We start from the raw sequence: 16,279 nt of genomic DNA, 5'->3' as shown, positions 1-16,279 counted from the left end.
TCTCACTTACTGGTGGGTCCCAGGTCTGCGATCTCAATCTCTCTTCTCTCCATCGTCTAAACTTTGCACGGGCACACACGAAGAGCGGCGCTAGCCTGCCATGGTGTTATTACAACTAAAAAAAGCTTGGAAAATAGAAGAATCACCTAGAACAAGAGACATTGTGGCTGGTCGAGACGGAGCTAACCACATCTATCCTCCGTGCAACGTTTGCATGATGAAGTTGTGTCGCTAGTAGGGTGTTTTCGACCAACTGGCTGGGTCCAGAGGTCGAACCATAGGTACTACGTCTGATACAGTATATTTTTACATGCACATTTTTCCTCTGTGCCGAGATGTGGCACACCCTGCCACGCAGTTTCGGGGTCCTCCCGGGTGGTGCACGCATATATTCTTCCTGACGTGGGATGCCCTACCGCTCATTTTATGGGTCCTCCTTGGTCGTAGCGCCAAAGCAAGTAAATGAGTCGTCAAATCACGAAAGACCACCTTTCCATCCGAGTACATCAGTGAAGCACGGCGGCTAGTTAGTTGGGCTAGTTCAACCGGTTAGCTAGGCCGCCGCCACATTTGTTTTTCATCTCTTTTTTATCTACTTGCCGGCAGGTAAATTTAAATATCCACCGCGGCGTTGCTCTGGTGTTTGGGTGCGGCAGGATTTTTAACTTTTTGATTGACGGGAGCAGGCGCGGTAGGATTTTTAATTTTTTGATTGAAGGGAGCAGGCATGGCAGCAATTAGTCACGATGACTGCACCTGTAAAAACCCACTGCTCCCTGATGTGAGAAGTCGTCGACTAGTGTTTTACCATGGTGAAAACCAAAAGATTCCCCGCTCCCTCCGCCTTCCCGTAGATTGCATTGCCTTTCAGCTGTTTCGCCCCCTTTGCTTCCTCTCCCCATTGCTTCTACCTGGTGCCATGGCGGCGCAGCAGATCACGGAGTCTGAGATGAGGCGCCTGACACAGGCTCTCGTTGACCGGGAGCGGGCTTTGCGGGCGGTTGCACCCTGCATCACCAACGTCGTGCGCCTCGAGAAGCAGAGGGACTTCGGTGGTGTTTAGGCGCCCTCTGCATGGGCATGTCCATGTCTCGGCGCAACATGACCGTTGGATCAAACTCAGACGGTGCAGATCAGTCATTGTAGCACAAAGTGTGTGGGTGTGTTTGGTTGCATTCTCATCTCAATATAGTTGTTTCCTCTTTGTGTATTTTTGTCAACCTACTAGTGTGGACTCATGCACCCTTCATGCACTCTGCCAAACACCCAAAAGTGGGTCGAGAAGGGAACTTTTGCTCCCATCCCATGCACCCTTCATACACCCTGCCTAACACTATTCGTGCTTCATATGGTTCATGTTTCGTGGAGTACTGTAGCACCATACTCTCCGTGTGCTGTGGACCTAGTTCTGTTAACATTGAACTCACCGTTCATTCTCGACCAGACAGTCGAAAAAGCGGTACTATGTTACATATAGGAGTAGTTGACATGCGCACAACATCATTTGTTATCGTCATATCTTACATACACTAGCAACAAGATTGTGTAGTACTGACATATGAACCACTGCACATGCCTAGTAGTAGGAGCACTATGTATGTTCAAGTGGTTGTCGTGTTTCGCACTCCTCCGTCGTAAGAGTGGAAACACCTGCTGTAATCATTTTTTCTTCGGAAAAACAGTGGACACGCTCTACCGTGCGGATCCTCCTCCAGCCATGCACTAAAGTACTCACTTTCACCGACGTGTGGGATAGTCAACACCTGGGTCCACCAGCCATGCACTAAAGTACTCACTTTCACCGACGTGTGGGATAGTCAACACCTGGGTCCACCAGCCATGCACTAAATTACTCCATAGTAGAGTGACGGTAGACTATCCCGATCGAACCGCCGCAGTAATGCCCAATGAGCCGTCAAATCACAAAACCCCCTCCTTTCCAGTAGTAAGTTGGATGAACGAAGCAACCATCATTTCACTCTTCTCTATCAGCTTCCTCTCTTGAAGAAAACCCCCACTCACTTTGCTTCTCCCTCATCTCGTTCCTCCTTTCACTCTTCTCTCTTAGCTTCCTCTCTTGGATGGACGCCAGAGCACCGGCCGACGTGATGTCTATGGCTCTGGCCAAAACCATCGAGGCTCATGGTACGAAGAAGCGCAAGCACCCTGCTGAGACTACCGTAGACAAGCTCAAAGCCATCGCCCTGTCCAAGCCCCCCTCTCCGGGATCCCTCATTAAGCAAGTCCAGGTAATGTCTCTTGTTGACGATCTTTTTATCGATCTTGATTGTGTTTTTTCACCTAAACGCAGTACTAGTACTGGTGGTACAACTTTCTAGGTGATCTTGCATGTGATTTTAGTGTGCCAAATGACGGTTCTAAATTCCTCTTTTGACCAAAACATGCGAGAGGTTGACACAGATTTCTTATAGATTACTTTCAACTACTCCCTCTGTCCCAAATTTCTTGTCTTAGATTTGTCTAGATACGGATGTATCTAATACTAAAATGTGTCTTGATACATCCTTATCTAGACAAATCTAAGACAAGAATTTTGGGACGGAGGGAGTACTTTATGAACATCAATGCTACCTTTTAAGAGGGTATATTTTCCTCAGTAACTTGTGTTATGGATATTGCATGTAATCCCTCTGCTCTCATGCCTTTGAAGACATGTTCTAGTGTCTTTTTTCACACATTTCTGTGTCTATATGTAGTCATATATGGAGTATAATATCGAAAATCATCTTATATTTCTGAAAGGAGGTAGTAATAAAATATGGTTTCTGTTTGAATTAGAACCAGGTCTGCGGTGGAGATGAAGTTCTCAAAGTCATGCCGTGTGAACTGGAAGACCTGATGATGAGTTCTACTGCTGAACTATCCAGCTGATGTGTCCTTGTTGCCACGTGTCCTGAACTAGTGTTTTCCTGTAGCATTGTTGTCAGGCGTGTTCTCGAGGCTGTACTTGACCACAACAATTTCCTGGCTGTGGCTTCGATTACGAAGGGTGTGGTTCTTGTAAAGCTTCCCAACAAATCTGATGCGGCATGTCTTCATCATCATGTTTATGAGTGGAAAGACCACTCTATTAGATTCTCCAAGGTTGACAAGATGGGGATGGTGCATGTAGACATCTCACACGAAGTCCATGCCCTAGTCAGTTATGCGGGGTTCATCCCTTAGGTCGGTGGCAAGAAATAGTCTGCAGAGTTTAGTTAGTGCAACTTTGCTTGTCTGTAGTAAGTACTATTGTTCAGTACATCATTGGTATTTGCGAACCCTGTATTGTTTATTAGTACTCCCACTTTTGGTGTGTGGTCAGTCCTAAGAACGGTCTATGTTAATGTCTGTCCACTCAATTCAGTCTGTATATTTTGAAGTATCCATATCATATTTTTGTGAGGGCGGTTTATCAATTATGGTTACACTCCAATATCTGTATGCATTGCAGGGTTTATCGCACCCAACAGTATTTCCAGTCCCATGGATGTTCGGTCCATACGATTTTTCACGATCTTTGGACTGTCCTGCTTGTGGGAGTAGGCGGGGCCCCTGCATGCCACGCGTAGTTGGACGATCAATCTTTTGTTTAGTACTTCAACATAGTGATTCCCTGGTAAGGATTCACTCGTGTCACATCAAGTAAATCTTATTGATTTCTGTCTAAATCTGATTGATTTAATGTCATGTTTTCTTTCTTTTCCTGCAATTTTATGATGTAGGTTTTTCCATGTGACATTCATCACAAGATAAACCGTTTGGTTTGCTCTACGATGGCTATTTTTGCAGGTTTCAGTTCTTATGTCGTGTCAGTAACAAACGCACTGTCCATCACTTATATTACTGGAAAAAATTGGATTAGTCTGTTGTTTGAGTACAAGCTGAATCTTTATGATGAACTGTTGTTTGGTTTAACAAAAACGCCAGAATTAGTCCTTCTCGCATTTAAAAGAAATGAAAAAAAAAACTGGATCACGGTCACGGATCCTAGTCAAGTTAGAAAGCTGATCATAGCAGACCAGACATGATCGCCACTGTCTCGCACAGATCGAGCACCGGCAGTTGCTCTAGCACTGACAGCGGCAGTAGCTCAGTCTAATCCAGCTGAGGATTGGGCACCGACAGCGTCAGAGGATCAGTCTGATCTACCGAAGGATCGGGCATCGACACCGTCACCTGCTCCGACACCGGCACCAACTCTACAAGGAGCATCATCTCCGGCAGCAGCAGCGGATTCGGCACCTGCATTAACACTTGCACTTGCATCTACTCCAGCCCGTGCAGTTGCATCGGCAGCATACTGGGCTGCAGTTCGCACTTCATATACCAAAGTCCTTACAAAACCCGACATGTCCACGTTCTTCGTAAGCATTGGCCGCCCAAGTGCTTCATTCTTTTTTCTTTCCATGTTGTTTCACATGATTCACTGTGTTGATCTAACTGTTTGGGTATGTCTTCTTGTTTGCAAACAGAGAATTCCTAGAGCAACGAGGGAGTCGTTCAACAATCCGGGCGACCGCGGCCAAGTTTCTCTTACCATGCGCAGCCATGGTGTGAATGAACCTGCTCAATATACAGTAAGTACAAAGGATGGTCGCATGATGATTGATGCTAAAGGATGGTCAAGGTTCAAATCTAAATCATATCTTGCGGTAGGGGATGATGTCAAAATCGAACTTTCTTGGCAAGGAGAGCTGGTCCAAATCAACTTTGAAATTCTTTAGTAGCAGCACACAACTACCGGACTGATCTATCCTCCGAGAGATTTTGATGTAATAATCTGGCATGGTGAAACAAGTGTCCTGTGTGTATAAGTAGTACGACAGTATTATTTATCAAATGGTATATCATTGATAGAATTGCAACTCTGACGGCTGGTTAGGAACTGTCGTTCGATTTCATTCCAACACCTGCCGTGCTTTATTCAATTTTGTGTATTCGCCTTGCGATAGCATCTAAAACCAGCGCCGTACCGATAGTTTGCAATATGAAAAGCGCTGAGGTAGAACACATGGGCCCCCAAACATGTAGGGTCGGCCTGCGGCCCAAAGTCCAGAACCGTGAGCCTATCTGAGTATTATATTCTCAGATGAACCCCCATAAAAAAGCTGAACCCCCATAATGCCCGTGCGTTGCAGAGGGAGTATATTTCTTGGCAAGGTGGGCCTGTGATATAAAAGATTTGTATATTTCTTTACAGAGGGAGTATCTCTCTGTCAAAAAATATATTTATGTGTAACTAGTTACTCCTGTCTTTCTACTTCCTTTTGCTGATATGTGGGGCAACCGGCAATGGGGTCCACGTGCCATATGCACAAACTAGAGTGCACAACTTCACGGTAGACACACCCCGGTTGTAGCGCCGCGGTAATGCCCAATGAGCAGTCAAATCACAACCCCCCCTTTCCAGCTTTACCAGTAAGCTGGACGGACGAAGCGACAATATTTCACTGGGCCTGAATCCCCCTCTCCCTCGTCTGCTTGTTCAGAGAAAACCCCCTCTCGGCGATTGCATAGGGTTTTCTCATGGAGAACCAGGTACGAATTCTTCATTGATCCCCGATAAATCCAAGTCCCTTGGTCGCAGGTAATGCTAGGATGGCAGCCGCTGCCGTTGATGCATTTTTCTTCCTACTGAATCTAGTGTGTTTATTTGCAATGCCCAAAGTGTGAGTACCCTATAGGTTTTTGTGCCCTCGGCGAGAAGCCACACTTGTTCCTTCTCATCCTAACACAACATTTTGAAACGCGCACAGTATGTTCCTAGAATCCTCTTTTCTATCCGGGAGGGTGGGTTTTTTTTAACATGCTGTGTTCTCATATTATTTTTCCTGCAGTGTATTATTTGCTCTGCCAGAACACATGTACTCAAGATGCTCGGCCTTGCCATAACTGAACACACTAGTTTAATGGTCAAAGTGAAGAAAAGCCATGGATATATGTTCCGAGTTGGGTTCATGAACCAAGAAGATCGCTGCTTTTTTTATGGCCGAACTTGGATAAACTTTCTCAAGTGTTACGGACTGAAAGTTGGCGCACGAATGTTGATGGAAATAGCAGAACCTGGTCTCATCTTCACTGTGATCTTCCACCCCGACGTCATTCCAATTGTTCATCCATGTTAGTTTTGTATCTGGTTCTTTCTTGTTGCCTCGATTACTTCTTAATCCACCAATTCTGTCTAACTAATCACAATTTAACTTTAGAAGTAGCAACGAATCTCTCACGAAGATGCTACTTCTAACTACTATTTTCTTATAATTGGTGGCACGTGTAGGTTTTTTCAGAGTTAAGCAGTCTGCTCGTTTGTTACTCTGTAATAACTCGGCTGTTAGTAATGGCACTAAAGTTGACTGGATCGACATCCACAAGTTCCTACACTTTATTGCTCGTCTTGAGGTCCTTGTGGGGCGTTTCAATGGTGGAAGGCCACGTGGGATATGTGTGCCACTGTGCACTCGTTGAACAGGTCCAACTGTGTCGAGAAACTATGGTACGAGCTGTTTTCTGTTATATATGTTGTTCATAAACTATTGCTTATACACAGTTTACAGTTGTGATCTTCTTGAAACAGGAACTGCCGAGTTCTATTGTTCCTATACAGATGCTTGACCATGGTCGGGTCAGACTTGCGCTTGGTCACAACATGATGTTTATGTCGACCTACTCAATTCCCCTTGGAGGTGAAAAGATACTTCTTCATGGGTGGTCTCAAATAATGAAGGCCCATCCATCTTGGAGAATAGGACAGAAGATTATGTTCATGCTTTTCCACGGCTCTAAAGTGAATATCCTGTTTATTGACCACGTTGCGAGATGAAGCCGCTTTCAGAAGGTTGTGGATGCGTGGGGTGGCGCCTGGGCCTTGTCCTGGGGCTTGGCGGCCTCACCCTTGGTTAACTGTAGCCAAAGTAATACTTTTCGAGGCGTGCTTTGTACGGTTGAACCTGTATAAGTACTCATACTGCTTTCAGCTTTGGTTGTTAAGTGCCCCTGCTAGTTTCAGTTAAGGCTGTGAAGTACTCCTGCTGCTTTTAGAGTCTGTCGTGTTTCTTCAGTCATGTCTTCCTCCAGCCACCAAAACCAAACCAGCGCCGGCGGGGCCACCTGCTTCTGCCTCCCACGGCTGGCTGCACCTCAGCGCACGCATCGCTGCCCCACCGTCTCCTAAATCGTTAACGCCAACGTCCTCCGCGCGCTTTGGTGCGCTCGGCGCGGCGCCGCCCTCTCGCATTGTCAACATGGTCAACAAACAATAGGAATCGGCATAAGTACGTGGAGAGGATGACAGTAGAGGCCCACCACGTCAGCGTATGAAAAAATAAAATGCTTCCTCCTAGTGTTTTCCTGACATCTGGGACCCACGACATTGTGAGCGTATATAGTCAATAGACAAGAGAACAGCACAAGATCGGCTGACACCTGGGACGTAGCTACTCGAGCAGTATTTTTTTGTTTGGTATTGTTGAGACGGAGCAGGGTTTGAACTGGGTTGTGGCCCGTCTAGCCCAGGCTTATATTTTATGTTCACCATGTAACCAGCCCACCTATTTTTTCTTTGTGAAAATGAGCCCAGTTTATTTTTTCTGAAGAATACCCAATCCAGGCCTACTTATTTTCCTATGCCCTGATGGGTTGCAACTCTTTCAAGACGCCTGCAAATCTTGAAAGTAATATGAAATGGGTTGTAAATATAAATACAGATGACAAATTGGCAATTACTTTATAATTTCGGAATTTTTTCACATTTTCAGATTCCTATTTCACTGGGCATTTACCTAATTTAAATAAATCTTCAAAGTACTTTAAATCTGGCTCGACATTTCGGTATTAAAAATAGTTTGGAACACACAGAAATATGCGAAATTGGCCCTGGCCAACCAAAAAAACGACTGCCATAAATTGCATAAGAAGTTTCCATGAGCTATATATAAATTATTAAAAAAAGAGGGAGTGGTCTGACTTGTGGGCCTGTTTAGTTGACGCGTATGCAAGATTTTTTTAGTTTTTGTATACGTCAACAAACGATTCTAGCAGACGTAACCGTTGGATGTCAATCCAACGGCCATCGTGTTTCTTCAATCTCTGATCTTCTTGCTCCAGCCGCCAAAGCAGCGCCAGCGGGACCGCCTACTCCAGACTCCAGTGGCCGGCTGTGATGCCGCGCAGGCCTCAGCGCCCCCTACTACTCCCACCGCTGGCCAGGGCATCCCTCTACTCACCCACACCCCATGTTATTCTGCGGCGACGGCAGCCTCACACCGCAGCCGAACGAGTGAACCCTCATACTCCTCTACGCGTGGGCATCCACTGCAGCGTCTTCCCCGTCTCCACATCGTCCCCTTCCTAGGCCTCGCCATCGTCCACCGCCCTGGTGCTCTCGGCGCGGCGTGGTCAACGTGGTCAAGGAATGGCTTCCATCAGACGTGGACTGTACGTGGAGAGGCTGATAGCTGGGTCCATGGCCGCAGCAAGGAAGTGCCTCCTTATTACGCGCAAAATAATTATTCCTCCACCTGATAGTGGGGACCCACCGTATTTTTCCAAAAAATGTTTCCCCCTGACTGCTGGGACCCACCAGCTACATCTTCGCACGCAAGGAACTGCGTCCGAAAAAAAAACGATTCACCCCCTGACTGCTAGGACCCACCAGCTATAGCTTCGCACGCAAGGAAGTGCGTCCGAAACAAAAACGATTCGCCCCCCCCCCCCCCGACTGCTGGGACCCACCAGTTACATCTTCGCACGCAAGTGTGTCCGGGCAAAAAAATGATTCCCCCCTAACTGCTGGGACCCAGCAGCTACACCTTCGCACGCAAGGAAGTGCGTCCGGGCAAAAAAACTAAAACAAAACGATTCGCCCCGCTGACTGCTGGGACCCACCAGTTACATCTTCGCAGGCAAGGAAGTGCCTGACAGTCAGGACCCACCTGGTCGAAGCGTACGTAGCGTTGTCATTCTAGTCGCGAACGTGTACATACAAATATACTGGTCGATGTAGAGGCGCGCACGTTGTAACGCCCTCGATGCGGCTATATCTCCCACGTGTCGAAGCATGACTTAGAGGCATAACCGCATTGAAAGCAATGTCGCAAGTGACATAATCTTCACACAACCCATGTAATACATAACGGAAAGAGATACATAGTTGGCTTACAATCGCCACTTCACACAATTACAAGAATAAAGCATTACAACATCCAAATACAATCAAGGTCCGACTACGGAACCCAAAATAAAAGAAGACTACCCCAAATGCTACACAGATCCCCGATCGGCCCCAACTGGGCTCCACTACTGATCAACTTGAACGAAACAAAACAAAGGACAAGGTCTTCGTCGAGCTCCTCCTGAGCTGGGTTGCGTCATCTGCACGGACTCATTGGCACCTGCAAGCTGGTTTTGGAAGTATCTGTGAGCCATGGGGACTCAGCAATCTCACACCCTCGCGATCAAGACTATTTAAGCTTATGGGTAAGGTAAAAGGTATGAGGTGGAGCTGCAGCAAGCGACTAGCATATATGGTGGCTAACATACGCAAATGAGAGTGAGAAGAGAAGGCAAAGCACGGTCGATAAAAGTATGATCAAGAAGTGATCCTAAAACAACTTACGTCAAGCATAACTCCAACACCGTGTTCACTTCCCAGACTCCGCCGGAAAGAGACCATCACGGTTACACACGCGGTTGATGCCTTTTAATTTAAGGTCAACTTTGGGTTTTCTACAACCGAACGTTAACAAATTCCCATCTGCCCATAACCGCGGGCACGGCTTTCGAAAGTTCAAATCCCTGCAGGGAAGTCCCAACTTAGCCCATGACAAGCTCTCACGGTCAACGAAGGAATAGACCTCCTCCCGAGATGTTCCGATCAGACTCGGTACCTCGGTTCTTCAAGACACTTCGACAGGTTAAAACAAATCCAGCAACACCCCCCGAATGTGCCGACAAATCCCGATAGGAGCTGCACATATCTCTTTCTCAGGGCACACTCAGATGAGACTAGCTACGAGTAAAACCAACCCTCAAGTTTCCCCGAGGTGGCCCCGCAGGCAGCTCAGTTCGGACCAACACTCAGAGGAGCACTGGCCCGGGGGGGATAGAATAAAGATGACCCTTGAGTCTGCAGAACCCAAGGGAAGGTGGTAGGTTGTTAGTGAAAATGGTAAAACCAAGGTTGGCATTGCTGGAGGAGTTTTATTCAAGGCGAACTGTCAAGGGGTTCCCATTATTACCCAACTACGTAAGGAACGCAAAATCCGGGAACATAACACCGATATGACGGAAACTAGGGCGGCAAGAGTGGAACAAAACACCAGGCATAAGGCCGAGCCTTCCACCCTTTACCAAGTATATAGATGCATTAATTAAATAAGAGATATTGTGATATCCCAACAAAATATCCATGTTCCAAACATGGAACAAGCTTTAATCATCACCTGCAACTCACAACGCTATAAAAGGGGCTGAGCAAAGCGGTAACATAGCCAAACAACGATTTGCTAGGACAAGGTGGGTTAGAGGCTTGGTTCAACAATATAGGCGGCATGATAAGCAAGTGGTAGGTATCGCAGCATAGGCATAGCAAAAGAGCGAGCAACTAGCAAGCAAAGATAGAAGTGATTTCGAGGGTATGGTCATCTTGCCTGAAATCCCGCAAGGAAGAAGAATGAGTCCATGAAGAAGAAAAACGGACGTAGTCGAACGGGTCCTCACAAACGCTACATTATCGGAACCAACCCGAAGAAGCAAACACCGGAAAAGAAGCACACAACATAGTAAACAACCAACACATGAACATGGTATGATATGCGGGATGCGGTATGCGATGCATATGCATGATTTGACAAGGAATGAATGAACCTGGCCTCAACTTGGAAATCAAAGTGTGCCACTGGAAAAATGAGATGAAATCGCTTGAAAACGATATAAAGATCACCGGAATCGGAGTTACGGTTTGGAAATGGCAAGCAATTCAAATATGGCACCGGTCTGCGAAATATAGCAAGTAGCCATCTAAATGCAATGAGATGAACAAGCTACATCACCCAAACATGGCAACAAAATACATGGCAGGGATTCACTCAAGAAGCTTAACAAAAGATGAACACTGAGCTACGGCTAATTCATCCGTTAACAGGTTCAAACAAGCATGGCGAAAATACATTTAGTAAACAGATCTCAGACTTAGTGAAATTAACACAGGCCTGGAATTTTAGATCAGATAGCACTCTTTGGAGTATGAAAACTATATGCTACAGGAACTTAACATGGCAAAGCAAGGCATGGCATGGAGCTTTTCAAAGAGCTTAACAAAAGTCCCTTAGTGACCTTGAGCCAAAAGGGATCAGAAAATACAATTGCAAGCATGAGAACATGGCAAAAACATAATCAGGTCACAGACTTAGTGGAAAAACTGGAGCATGCAAAATCAGATATCAAGTAGGCATGTTTACGAGCTCGATGCGCTCACTACAGAGCAAGTCATGACAAGCTAAGCATACACCCATCAAGAATACACAAAATGCAAGCTAGACATGGCAAGAACAATAACATAGCATGCACGGATCAACTACAACATCCTCGGCAAAATCGCTAACAAGTAGACAATCTGCCCAGATTCACGAAGTGACAAAAGTAGAGCTCTATTGACTCAAGCTAGGGTGCCCCATAATTTCAAACAAAGACATGGATGGATAGATCACTACAAGATTAACAAAACATACATACTGATCATCCTCAAAAGAGGCACGGATCACTAGGAAACAACATGAACATATGACCATATGAGATAAACAGGTCAAGGACTTAGTGGAAATGCTAAGTCCCTGAAATCAGCATTAACAAATGCCTCACTTTGCAAGCTTGTGCTAGTCACCACACACATCACAAAAATACATGGGTTGCACCTATGGATAGATGGCAAAACATATAACAAAACACATGTAGAGCTCATGGGCATATCATGCACACAATAATCATGGCAAACATGACAAATATCTAATTAGAGCAGCAGATCTGACAATTATCCCAAATAGCATTCTTCTAACAGCATTTCGGGCATCAAGATGAACTCAAATGAAAATGATGCAATGAGATGAAATGATGTACTCTCTGAGACGAACATTTTGATATGCTATATGCACAAAACGGAGTTACGGATGCGGAGATATAGCATGATGAAAAACGCAAATTATTAGGGTTTCGGGAGTAGAAAGTCAACCGAGGCAAACGGATCTCAGATCCAGATCGGGCCGGCACTGTTCATGCACGCAGTCCGAGGTTCGCCGGAGGCGGATCTCGCCGGAAGGAAGGACGGGGAGGAGCTCCGGTGGCCGGATCTGGAGCATTACGCGGCGGTGGCGGCGGGGCGCCTCGGTGGCGGCGGCGGGGCCGCGCCGACGAAGGGCGGCGCCGGCGGGAGGGAGCGGTGGCGCCGGACAGTGACCCTGGCCGGCGAAGGCGGCGGCGAGAGCAGCGCGGCCACGGGCGGGCGGGGATGGCGGCGCTCTGCAGCGCGGGAGGCGAGGCGCGCGGGTGGCGGCGGCCGGCGGATCTGGGCCCGCGCGGGCCTGCCTCGGGCCCCGCGGGCCGGCGGTGGTGTGAGGAGGAGAGAGACGGCGGCGGGGTGAGGTGGCGAGGCCGGATTGGCTGAGGGTGAGGGCGGACACGTCCGGTCACTGGGCGGACATGTCCGGCGGCGCGAGGGAGAGGGAGGCTAGGGTTTCGTCCGCAAAAATGGACGGGGAGGACATATTTATAGGTAGAGGGAGCTAGGAGAGTCCAAATGAGGTGCGGTTTTCGGCCACGCGATCGTGATCGAACGACCGAGATGATGGAACAGGTTTAGGTGGGTTTTGGGCCACTTTGGAAGGGTGTTGGGCTGCAACAGACACGAGTCCTTTTCGGTCCCTCGGTTAACCGTTGGAGCATCAAACGAAGTCCACATGGTACGAAACTTGACAGGCGGTCTACTGGTAGTAAAACAGGGCCGCTTGGCAAGTGTCGGTCCAATCTGGAAATGTTTAATCCCCACACACGAGAGAAAGGTAGAAATGACCATGGGAGGAGAACGGAGCGCCGGAATGCAAAACGGACAACGGGGAAAATGCTGGGATGCATGAGACGAACACGTATGCAAATGAAATGCACATGATGACATGATATGCAATGCATGACACGCAAGCAATGACAATGCAACAACAGCGAATAACTGGATGACACTTGGCACATCGGTCCGGGGCGTTACACACGTGTCGTAGTAGAGGCCTGTAAGTGTCGTAGTAGAGGCGCGCACGTAGCATGTACACGTACGTACAACGGCCAGGGTGCAAGAAACAAAATACAGCGACGTACGTACATACGGGCAGGGTCTCGAACGCCTACTCGCGCATATGTACGGCTAGGGCTAGTGTACATGGCTGGGTTGGAACGGAAAAACAGTGTCGTCGTGTTCGTGGGGAGGCAACGGAATGCGTTGTGTTCATGGGGAGGCAACAGAATGCGTCGTGTTCATGGGGAGGCAACGGAATGTGTCGTGTTCATCGGGAGGCAACGGAATGTATCGTGTTCATCGGGAGGCAACGGAACGCGTGGGAGCCAACCGACTGGGTCGGAACGGAATGCATGGTCGTGTTCATCGGGAGGGCTTGGACGGAACAGTCGATGGAAACGAGGCCTAGCGTACCGCAAAACGGAGGAAACGGCCTTGTGTTCGACCGGCCATGTTCAAAACGGGATCCTGTTCATCGGGAGGGGTCTGGCGTATCGCAAAACGGAGGAAACGGACCTCCTACGGTCGAAATGGGGGTCCTGTTGATCGGGAGGGGTGTGGCGTACCGCAAAACGGAGGAAACGGACTTGTGTTGGAGCCCTAAGGTCGAAATGGGGGTCCTGTTGATCGGGAGGGGTGTGGCATACCGCAAAATGGGACTCCACGGGATACTGTTCATCTCCACCGTCGACTTCCTCTAGCCTCCACGGGCTACCGTCGACCTCCTCCAGCCTCCACGGGCTCCTGTTCATCCAGCCTCCACCGCACGCTACTCCACCGGCTACTGTTCAACCACCCCTCCAGGGGCACCCCTCCACCGTCTACTGTTCATCCAGCCCTCCACACCATGGGGTCCTGTTCAACCACCCCTCCACGGGCACCCCTCCATCATCTACTGTTCATCCAGCCCTCCACACCACGGGGTCCTGTTCATCCAGAGGCAACACCACCGCTCACTGTTCATCCACCCCCCTGCAACGCTCACTGTTCATCCAATCGATCGGCTTCAGTTAGCAGCAGTAGCGAAGGAATCGCTCGATCGGGTTCAGTTAACAGCCATCGATTGATCGCTCGGGTTCAGTAACGCATAGCCTGCAGTGCAATCGCTCGGGTTCAGTTAGAGCCCAACGCCTCACTCGGGTTCAGTTAGAGCCAACGCCTCGCACACACGCGCGTACGTGTACGAGAGAAACGCGCATCGCTCGGCCCCCGAACTCCCACCGTAACCGAGAACTCCCCGAAATTTTCCTCCCCCTCGCTTCTACCATGGTTTTTTCCGTCATGGACGGCCCAAAGAATGTCATGCAGCTGCGTTTCTGGCCCGCTCTGGACGAAAAGCCCATTTTCTGTCATGATTTTTTTGCCATAGAAGTACAAGCCCACCACATCTATGATTATACCGGGTTTTGTCACAGTTATCGTGATAGCAAGAGAACCCATCTAATAAGTCTAGGTTTAGCATCTTTATTTTCCTTAAGATATTTAATAGCAGCATGATCAGTGTGAATAGTTACTTTATAATCAACAATATAAGGTCTGAACTTATCACAAGCAAATACAACTGCTAAAATTCTTTTTCAGTAGCAGCATAATTTCTTTGGGCATTGTCTAGAGTTTTACTAGCATATTGGATAACATTTAATTTCTTATCAACTCTTTGTCCTAGAACAACACCTACATCATAATCACTAGCATCACACATAATTTCAAAGGGTAAATTCCAATCAGGAGGCTGAACAATAGGTCCATAAATCAAAGCTTTCTTAAGTATTTCAAATGCTTCTACACAATCATCATCAAAGACAAAAGGAACATCTTTTTGTAAGAGATTAGTCAGAGGCCTAGAAATTTTAGAGAAGTCCTTAATGAACCTCCTATAAAAACCAGCATGACCAAGGAAACTTCTTATACCTTTAATGTCCTTAGGACACGGAATCTTTTCAATAGCATCAACTTTAGCTTTATCAACTTTAATACCTCTTTCAGAAATTTTATGCCCCAAGACAATACCTTCATTAACCATAAAGTGGCACCTCTCCCAATTCAAGACAAAATTAGTTTCTTCACATCTCTGCAAAACTCGATCAAGGTTTCTTAAGAAATCATCAAAAGAAGTTCCATATACAGAAAAATCATCCATGAATACCTCAACAATCTGTTCACAAAAGTCAGAGAATATAGCAGTGATACATCTATAAGCAAAGGTACCGAAAGGGCAAGTGAAAGTTGTCTTTTATTGATCCTCTTTTGACATAGGTATTTGAGAAAACCAGAATAACCATCTAGAAAGCAAAACTGTGTATGTTTGGATAATCTTTCTAGCATTTGATCAATAAAAGGTAAAGGGTAATGATCCTTTTTAGTAGCTTTATTTAATTTGAGGAAATCAATTACCATTCTATAACCTATAACAATTCTTCGTGGGATCAATTCATCTTCATCATTAGGAACAACAGTAATACCTCCCTTCTTAGGGACACAATGGACAGGACTTACCCACTAACTATCAGCAATGGGATAAATTATACCTGCCTCCAGAAGCTTTAGTATTTATTTTCTTACCACTTCTTTCATCTTAGGATTTAACCGTCGTTGGTGATCAACAACCGGTTTCGCGTCTTTCTACAATTTTATTTTGTGTTGGCATAGAGTGGGACTAATGCCCTTAAGATCATCAAGAGTATATTCAATAGTAGCACGGTGCTTCTTCAGAGTTTTCAATAATTTATTTTCTTCATGCTTTGAAAGGTTAGCACTAATAATAACATGATATATCTTTTTCTCATCAAGATAAGCATATTTAAGAGTATCAGGTAAAGGTTTAAGCTCAAACACGTGATCAACCTTGGGTGGAGGAGGAGCCCCTAGAATTTCAACAGGCAAGTTGTGTTTCAGAACAGGTCCCTGTTTAAAGAATACTTCATCTATTTCCCTTCTTTCATTCGTAAACATATCATTTTCATGGTCGGGAAAATATTGTTCTAAGGGATCCTTAGGAGACCA

The sequence above is a fragment of the Triticum urartu genome, chromosome 5A (genome assembly GCF_056163025.1).
Source record: "Triticum urartu cultivar PI428250 chromosome 5A, HENAU_Tu73, whole genome shotgun sequence".
NCBI lineage: Eukaryota > Viridiplantae > Streptophyta > Magnoliopsida > Poales > Poaceae > Triticum > Triticum urartu.
Note: the sequence above shows the minus strand (reverse complement) of the source record.